Source organism: Leopardus geoffroyi, chromosome C2, assembly GCF_018350155.1.
Source record: "Leopardus geoffroyi isolate Oge1 chromosome C2, O.geoffroyi_Oge1_pat1.0, whole genome shotgun sequence".
In the NCBI taxonomy this organism is placed as follows: Eukaryota; Metazoa; Chordata; class Mammalia; order Carnivora; family Felidae; genus Leopardus; species Leopardus geoffroyi.
This window is the reverse complement of record NC_059333.1, coordinates 88,872,103-88,881,897: the sequence shown is the minus strand read 5'-3', so window position 1 is coordinate 88,881,897 and position 9,795 is coordinate 88,872,103. Positions and strand designations below refer to the sequence as shown.

At 37.2% G+C, this 9,795-nt stretch overlaps 1 long non-coding RNA gene across 1 annotated transcript; it reads left to right on the top strand.

Annotated features, from left to right (window-relative positions):
- The first annotated feature begins 281 nt into the window (after nucleotides 1-281).
- LOC123611229 lies at nucleotides 282-9,764 on the top strand. Its single transcript, XR_006718494.1, has 3 exons — nucleotides 282-396; nucleotides 2,802-2,880; nucleotides 9,722-9,764. It is a non-coding gene; the product is annotated as an uncharacterized LOC123611229 (long non-coding RNA).
- The last annotated feature ends 31 nt before the right edge of the window (nucleotides 9,765-9,795 follow it).

Genomic DNA, 9,795 nt, shown 5'->3' with positions numbered 1-9,795 from the left:
GACTTCCGGTTATAAAATAAATAAGTCATGAGAATGTGTAACATTGAGAATATAATCAATAACATTGTATTAATTTTGTATGGTGACAGGTACTAGACTTTTTATCGTGACCATTTTGCAATGCACACAAGTGTAGAATCAGTATGTTGTGCTCTTGAAACTACTATAGTATTGTATGTGAATTAAATCCCAATAAAAACAAAATTGTGAGAGAAGCCTAGAGGTTTACCTAAATTATTAACTAATTTAAATCTCTATTTCTATTTTGCTGCAGGAGGAAATCCACTTGTAGTGTCTCAGCCCATGGACCAATGTCATATTGACTGAATAAAACAATTTGACTTGGAGGAAGTTTGATACATGCTGGATGAGAAAAAGTGTCTAAGCAGCTTTGAGGTTGGTCAAACTTGGATTTGAGTCCCAACTCCAGCAATGATTCTTAATGTACACTTGGTGAAGTTGCTGACCCTTTCTTGAATTTGATTTTCTCTTCCTTTATAAATGGGGTTCTATGGGGTATTGTATTAGTTTCTTCTGGCTTTTGTAATAAATTAGTACAAACTCCATGCCTTAGTAAACCCAGAAATTTATTCTCTCAGAGTTCTGGAAGCCAGAAGTCCAAAGTCAGTATTACTGAGCTAAAACCAAGGTGTGGGCAGGATGATGCACCCCATGGAGACTCTCGGGTAGAATTTTCTTTTGCATCTTCCAGTTTCTTGTGGCTATTGGCATCCCCATTGCTTGTGACCACATCACTCTAATCTTTGCTTTCTCTTCTTTTGTCCATATGATCTCTTTGAAATCTTTCTTATAAAGACACTTGTGATTACTTTTAGTACTAACCCAGATTTTCAAAATAATTTCAGGGCCCCTGGCTGGCTCAGTTGGAAGGGCATATAACTCTTGATCTAAGGGTTGTAAGTTTGAGCCCCATGTTGGGTGTAGAGATTACTTTTTTAAAAATCTTAAAAAAAATAATCTCACCATCTGAAGATCCTTAATTTAGTCATATCTGCAAAGACCCTATTTCCTAATCAGGTAACATTTACACTTTCCATAGATTAGGATGTGTATATGTTTGGGTGGGGAACATTTTTCAGCCCACTAAAGGTATCCTCTTTGGGTTGATATTACAATGTCTGGCATATTTTATGAATTCAGTAACCTTCCCTTTCCCATTACTTTTCCCTCTCTTCCTCCAAATTTCCATAATTATCCTCTGCCGTACCACCTTCTACCTCTAAGCAAGATAAAACTATAAAACAGGCTATGCCTGCCCTTGACATCCCTATGCCTTTCAGTCTTTCCTTTCATAATTAGTCAAAAACATTTCTTTAGGAATCACTAAATGCAATGCCTTAGACTTTAGGTGGCATAGAAGAAGCAGAAGCAGAAGCAGAAGCAGAAGCATTCCTATCCACAATAACTTATACTCTGGGGTGGGAGATAGGTAATTAAACAAGCACTTGTAAAGTAAGGAGGAAGAATTTATGGCTTACACAGAAGTATCTGCAATGCACAGTAAGTTAATAAAGGAAACAATGATTGCTACTGAGAGGTAGAGGCCAGAGAAAGTATCTTGGAGCCAATGAAATTTGAACTGGGCCATGAAGATAAGAAGGATGCCAATGGGTTAACAATGTTGAAAGAGTTTTCCAGACAGGGGAAAGACGCACAGGAGAAAGAGCTCTCTCTTATTTCTCTGGAAAATCACTATCTTCTCACTTCCCTCTGGCTGCCTTAAACATTCCCCCTGGGTCAACCTATCAAAACCTGCTTTCTCCTCAGTTCACAATGTGGGAAAATATCCTCTCCTCTAAATCTCCCTCCAATTAGCTGCTTCAATCTAGGTGTTGAAAGGAAAATAATAAGATTAATCTAATTCGCTATATGGTGTGCGTGGCTGATAGCTTCTAAAATCCCCTAGAACAAAAAGAAGAGTTTCTTAACACCAATAAATTTCTTTTGGGATTTTATGCCATGTGTAAAATTATATCCAGGAAGAGTGTGTTCCTAAATCACTTCTATTAAGGAAGATTACTCTAAATGAAGAAAACGATAAGCATAGGAAATTTTCCAAATGGTAAAAGTGCCTAATTAAGCAGCAAAGATTTTGAGCTATCGAAGACCACTTCATTATTTTTTATTCTCCATCATGCCAATGTTGTCAGAAGAATTCTGCCTCCCAATCTCATCCCTGCCCTACTCTCCAAAAAGAGGAAAGAAAAAAATCATTTTTAATTTTCTCTTTGCATGTTTTAAGAGGCAACTTGGGAAGCAATGGACAGAAACAAATCAGGCAACCCTCCCCCCCCCCTTTTTTTTTTCTCCAGCTAATTCAGAATGAATTGGATTTACACAAGCAACCGTGCTTAAGCAAAACCGTTCCTATGGTTACACAGAAGGCTTTCTAAATGTGGCACAAGATGCAGGCAGCCAAAATGACTTGACTGTTTATGTTAAATATGAAGTCTATTCCCTATTGAAATTTAATGATCTACTAGCTGCATTTTAGCAGCTTGCACCCTGATAAAATTAACATTTCGAATACATTTGGAGAGATAAATTGCTTTAGCAATTGGCGAGTATTCGCTCATTTTTATTTGATCACATCAGTGATTCAGATGAAAGCATTTCCCCCTGCACTATTAGAAATTGGGTCTACAAATTATCCTCATCTCTGGGCCTGCAAGTCCCCAAACACATTTTATTATCTTTTTGCAGGTTTGTTGGTGCCAGATGTTAAACCTAACACTTGGTAAGAGAGCTCAGAAAAAATATGTATTTTTTTTCTTTTACAGGAACCAGGCAGAGTAGGATCAACACTGTTTTCTTGTGGCACCTCTTGAGCCATTCAGTGGTTCTCAAATATCCAACAAGGTGAGTGAGCAGTTCAGACAGGGTGAAGTCTATTCCTCACCTCCCCCTGCTTCTCCTGAATGAAAAAGACAATCTGTCTGTTTTGAAAAGCTGACAGGAAATTGGAGCCTGGAAAGATATATTCACTGCATATTTTAGCTGACACCATTCAAATTTGCTACATAAGGGCGTTCCTTGATGTCTGTTAGTAGGAACCTCCCATTCAGAAAAAAACAGAAAATGAAAACAGCCTACAGGATGCCAGCCTCATGTATTTACATATTTAGTTCAATTCAACTAATATGTATTAATCATCTTGTATAGACTAGGCACCATGTAAAAGACTGTGGTTATAGCAACAAAACACATAGTCCCTGAGCACAAATAGCTCTTGGTCAAGTAGAGAGATAGGCAATAAATTATGTTATGCCGTGTCTTTCTTCTCAGTAGCAGACTATGTGTTTCTCCAAATCATCTTCACTATCTCACACCAAACATGAGAATTTTACAAAAGATTTGAGTTATCAGAGAAGGATTATTATACACATATCACTTGGAGTACCTCGCTAATTCATTCCCCCTACATCACTTCTCAGTATAGTCACCCACTGGGAAATCCCTTCTTCCTTCCCTCTTTCTCTACAGGCCCCCAATTCATTGGTATCTTTCTCTCTCTTGTGGGACCTCACTGTCAAAACACATTCAGGCTCAGAAAAGCTGTCAGCTTTGTCTATCCAGAACCCAAATCTTCATTTTCCAGAGCCTAGGACTGTGCATGTCGAGACCTTAATAGATGAATTATATGAAATTCAGCTGCAATGCACTTAAATCCTTGAAACAGAAATTTATCAAAACTTCTCTAGCCTTCCCTCATTAGAGGCAAAATATTTCATTCTAAATAGCACACTAGACAAGCTGGACATTTAATAGTAGTTTAATTATAATTTATCTCTTGAGATGAATGTACTTAACAAATTTGACACTTGAGAATTTTAATCTGTTTGAGGAAATTTATTTTGAATTGGCAAGTAGAAATACATTCATCACATATTGATTCCCTTGTCATGGTAATTCCCAAATTTAAGTTACCTCGTAGAGCTCTAATTGGTCATTCTAGAAGTGATTAATTACTATGATCATTGTTATTAATATATTTTTTGAAACTTTTAGTAAATTTTCCCTGTAGAACATTCATTGAATAAATAAAAGATGTAAATTTGCCCTTTTATTCTTGAAAAAATAGCTTTAATATCTATTCTTTCAGAATAAGTAGCAAGGGACTGGTATCCAAATATAAGAGACTTATTGAAATATGTGTCTGTAGGCTTGACAGATAATGTCCCAAAGTCTGACAGTGAAATGAGTTTTGAAAGTGATCCATACCTTTTGAGAGAGTAAATCCTAACAACTCAGTATAGTTCAGAGGAATTTTACTCTGCATTTTATACCTTGCTTTCCCCAAATCTCAATCCTCTAAGAATATAGGGGTTCCTGGAAAAGAATTGATAGTTTGTTAAAAGTAAAGTACTGAGAAGTCTCCCAAAAATCCAGCTTACACACAATGAATTATTCACCAAAATTCTACTTTCTTTTTTCCTGTTTATAACCAGTCCACAAATCCACTAGAATATTGTTTAGATAAAGATGAGAACTGAGCTAAATATAAGTTTCTTTTTTTTTTTTTTAATTTTTTTTTCAACGTTTATTTATTTTTGGGACAGAGAGAGACAGAGCATGAACGGGGGAGGGGCAGAGAGAGAGAGGGAGACACAGAATCGGAAACAGGCTCCAGGCTCTGAGCCATCAGCCCATAGCCTGACGCGGGGCTCGAACTCACGGACCGCGAGATCGTGACCTGGCTGAAGTCGGACGCTTAACCAACTGCGCCACCCAGGCGCCCCTATAAGTTTCTTTTTCCTGAGAAAATGGATCTTCATACAGAGCTCTGAAATCATAGAACTTTGATATAAAACTGCAGAGTTGGATCTTTGTTATGTAGGAATGACATATGTGGGGGATAAAGACTGAGAATGGTTTAGTAGAGGAGTGAAATGATCAAACTTGATTTTGGACAGATGAGGAAAATATTACTTAGCATCTCACTCCTTGACAACATGGGGTTATGAGCACGAATGTTATGGCAAGTCAGAGAGTTTCATGGCTTTAGCTGCAGGAGACAGGTAGGTAACCAGATGCCAAGAAGAGCATACATCTACAAAAAATTGTTTTTTCAAGAAATGATGAATCATCTTCCGGTCCAAAATTCATGATTTCAGATTCAAACAGGAATGTTTATTATGCAGTATCTTGGAAGACATATATTTGCTCTTTCCATCCTTGTTCTCTGCCCTTTTTATTTAAAAAAAGTGGGGTGGGGGGAAGAAAAATGAATGCCAGATGAATTTTAAAATGATGACTCTAAAGTATTGATGCCTCAAGTGCAAATATGAGGAACTTTAATAATTGTTTCCAATATGCAATGAAGGAGATTTAAATAATGTCTTCATGGGGTAGAAACAGTTAATTTTCCAGGGCTGATTTCCAGAATTCAGGTCAACAATCCATGCATAACATAATGTAAGATGTATTTAAATACCCAAAAGTAATTTCATTAGGCAGTGAACCACAGTGTTGTTCCCGTTTGTTCTTACTCAGAACACACTCACCAGTTCACTCTGCATCCATCACTTTTATTTTGTATCAGATACTCATTGTCTGAAGTAATAATGGATAAGTGATCCAAAGAACAGAGTATTGCTTTGAACTGCTGACACACTGAAGAATGCAGCATTATGCAGGATTGTACTGCTAGCCAAAATACCCATGTTTAGCTCTAGCTCTTTCCAGAAAGCATGCCCTTGTTCCCCCATTTCTGTATAATATGCATTCTTTTTTTAAAAAAAAAATTCTTAATGTTTTATTTATTTTTGAGATGGGGGGGGGGAGAGGTAGAGAGACAGGGGGAGACACAGAATCTGAAGCAGGCTCCAGACTGAGCTGTCAGCACAGAGCCCAACACAAGGCTCGAACTCATGGACTGGGAGATTATGACCTGAGCCAAAGTCAGATGCTTAACTGACTGAGCCAACCAGGCGCCCCTCTGTATAATAGATATTCTACAGTGAGTGATTAAAAATGGAAGTTTTTCGGGGCGCCTGGGTGGCGCAGTCGGTTGGGCGTCCGACTTCAGCCAGGTCACGATCTCGCGGTCCGTGAGTTCGAGCCCCGCGTCGGGCTCTGGGCTGATGGCTCAGAGCCTGGAGCCTGTTTCCGATTCTGTGTCTCCCTCTCTCTCTGCCCCTCCCCCGTTCATGCTCTGTCTCTAACTGTCCCAAAAATAAATAAACGTTGAAAAAAAAAATTTTTTAAAATGGAAGTTTTTCTCATTTTGTTCGATAGAATGGGAAATGGTATATGATGTATTTAATTTTAATCATACTACTCCGTAGACACATTTTTAATGAACTGTGTTTGAAAGGCTGCTTTTTATTTGTTTAGTGTAATATATCTTGAAATAGTAACTAATATGAGACAAAAATGAGACAGTGCTTTTGTATTTTTATGTGAATTGTTTGGGATGCAAACTTACATTATGTAAAATTAAAGTCCTCGGGGGCGGGGGGATCTATCTCACCCAAACACCACTGACTAATCAACTAAAAATAGAATCAAAGAAGCCCCTTCTACTTTGCAAGATCTGGATTTGTGGTTATTTTCTAATGACCCACATTCAGCACAACAGCACAAACCCAGGGGAAATCTGTATATGACATGAGACAAGTTGCATGAATGTTGTGGCAAGATGGACATAGTTTACTACAGAAAACAGAGAAGACATTTTTTCCTTGTTGCCACAGAGGTAAAAATGTGTGTGTGTATCTGTGAGTGTATGTCTCTGTCAGTATCTGTGCATATGCGTGTGTGTGTGTGTGTGTGTGTGTGTGTGTAGATAGATACAGATATGTGTAGGTATCATTTTTAAGAGATGCAGATTGTAGATGTAGTCTTGAGTTCAGGGAGGAGATAGTGAAGACCATGACTAGTATGGAGTTGTGTGAGCTCTTCCCTTGGCACACGGTGAGACACACATTTTGGTTTTTGCTGCCACTTGTTTGCATACAATATAGGGACTATGTCTGTGTCTTTGATGATTTGGGAACTTGAATTTTGCACAATAATATGGTACCCCATAGCCTAGATCCAAGTTTTAGTTTGCAAGCTAAACAGAAGACCCTGAATGTGAGAGGAATGGGGAAAAGGCCAAATTACAACTGTTGCGTCAAGTGGGTGGAATGAAAAAGGATGTGCAACATTGTAAAATTGCATGTGTAGCTGAAAACTATTGGCCTCTAGCCTTAAAGTTGTGGAGGATTACATAAAATGCATTGTTAACCTCATGGAATTATGCCTGACTTACTAAATATGAGTATTATAATTTGTCTTTCCAATCCTAAAAGTTCAATGTGTCCATTATTCCATTGTGGTTTCTTGAAAGTTCTTTCTAGTTGAGTTATAGACAATGGCTGCTGTTCTATATTTATACTTAAGAAAAGTCAGAAACATTCCCCATCAATGCTTTGAAATTCCCTGGCTATCTTCTAGAAAAATATCATTTTCAATAACAAAAGTCATTAGGTTTCAATCATCAAAACTTATCTCTTGACTTCTGACATCAGTTATAATTTCAGTTGGATGTTTTGCTGCATGATAAGATGAAATGAATATAATTAAGTTTAGTGTTGATAATGTTGGAATATTTGGAGGCATTTTCCTGTGACACTAACTTCCTTTCAGCACCCAATAGCTACTATTTTCCATTATGGTAAAGAAAGTTCTGTTGGCCTTTATAATTAGAAGAAAATGACACTACTGCCTTCCCATCACAGGAGGATACTTACTTGTTTCTCCATTAGTGTGAATAGATTTTCATTGATCCATTTGCACTCTGTTACTTTGTCTCTCTTGTGGTTGCAGGCACTGTTTCTGAAACTTTCACCAGGGTAGAAGGAGAAGCGTAGATAGCTGAGTACTACCACATGCTCTGCTGGAAAGTGACCTGGCTCTGACATTTTCCAGTTATCTGGATAAGTCACTTAACCGGTCAGGCCTCAGCTTTCTCCTCTCAACTGAGTTACTTGGAATAGATTATTCTATGTCCATATAGAATTTTTTAAAAATGTATGTGAACCATATTTTTGCCTCTCCCTTGCCCCAATTTTATTAAGAAAACCTTCATATATAAAGAGAGATAAAAGAATAATACAATGATCAGTTATACATCCCTTACCTATATTTAAAAATTGTTAATATTTTCCCATTTGTTTCTATTTTCATGAAACATTTGAAAGTAATTTGCAGACATCATGACACTTTACTCTTAAGTATTTCAGCATGAATCTCCTAAGTGTACCATTCTCCAACATCACTGTAATACCTTTATCACAACTAAAAAAAAAAAAAAAAGTAGTAACAATAATTACCTAATAGCTTTTCTTATGTAAATCAAATTCAAATGTCCCGTCTGTCTCAAAATTGAATTTTCTATTCCCTTTTGCCCCACCTCCACTTAGGGTCCAGTTTTTTTTTTTTTTTTCTTACATTACTTATAGTTGTTATTCATGACAACTTATAGTGTCATAGATTGCATGGGCTTTCACATGATGGTACTTTTTCATTCAGTAGCAGTTGATTGAAAAAATACATAAATGACAAAAATGAATGAGTGAATGAATGAATGAATGAATGAATGAATAGGGATACCTAGTATCTGGTAGTTGTTTAATATTTCCTTACTGAATACATGAATTTATTAATATTTTTAGGTGACATTGCATTTTACTAAACACAACTGCAGCTGAATATAGTTACAAAAAAACAAGACATTTCTGGGTGAAAGGCATTTTTAAGTTCAGTCCACAGACTCTAGTAATCGCTAATGTGATTTTGATCACTTACTATGTACCTGGTGTGGAGCCAAGCACTGAGTATTAGCTCATTTAATCTTCATAACAAGCCCACAGGGTACCATTTTATAGATGGAGAAACTGGGCATGTTAAGTATTTGCTAATGATTTCAGAGTCCATAAGAGAAATAATCTATATATAAACCTGAGCTTATCACAAATACTATAGTGCTTTGCAAGACAAGCTTGCTGCAGTTCACCCTCAGCCCCATCTAGCAGATAGCTTGGTATCTGTCTGTCCACTCAACTGTCCCAGAAGAACCACTATCAAATACTTAGCTTAATTATTGCTGTGGCTTTAAGGCAACTCATATCTCTGTGAGGAAGCCCTTTGAAATACAAAGGATCAGTGCACAGTTTTTTTGTTCAGAAAGATCTTTGAGCAAGGTCATGTCTGTTTCCTGAATGAACGGGGTTAGGATAGGAAAACTGGAGAGTTTCCCAGCTCAAAGAGAGCCAAGTTTTCACTGTGTCATTTCATTCTTCCCTTTGAAGTAAATTCCCAGAAAATCAGACACACCCATATCCAAACTTAAGTACAAAACACATCCTACAGCCAACTGGCCATGATTCAGGGAGTATGCCACCATTTTGGATTGCCTGTACTTTTCTTCCCTTTCATTAGTGAGGATAATCGCATGTTTCCTGTAACTTCAAAAAAAGTGCAGATTAATCCAGTACAGGCATATCACTGTAAAGGATCCTAAATTGTAAAGAGAATAAATCAGAAAAAGGAAGAGATCAACTTTACTAAACATCTGATCCCTTCACAGCTGCAATTCAGTTTGGTCTGTTCTTTCAACCTGCCATTATAGACTCTCCCTTATTTTTGTGGCTTCATTTCCCATGAAGTAAATTTTTATTTAAAATTTTTTTTAATGTTCATTTTTTTTTGAAAGAGACACAGAGCATGAGTGGGGGAGAGGCCAAGAGAAGAGGGAGACACAGAATCCAAAGCAGGCTCTAGGCTCTG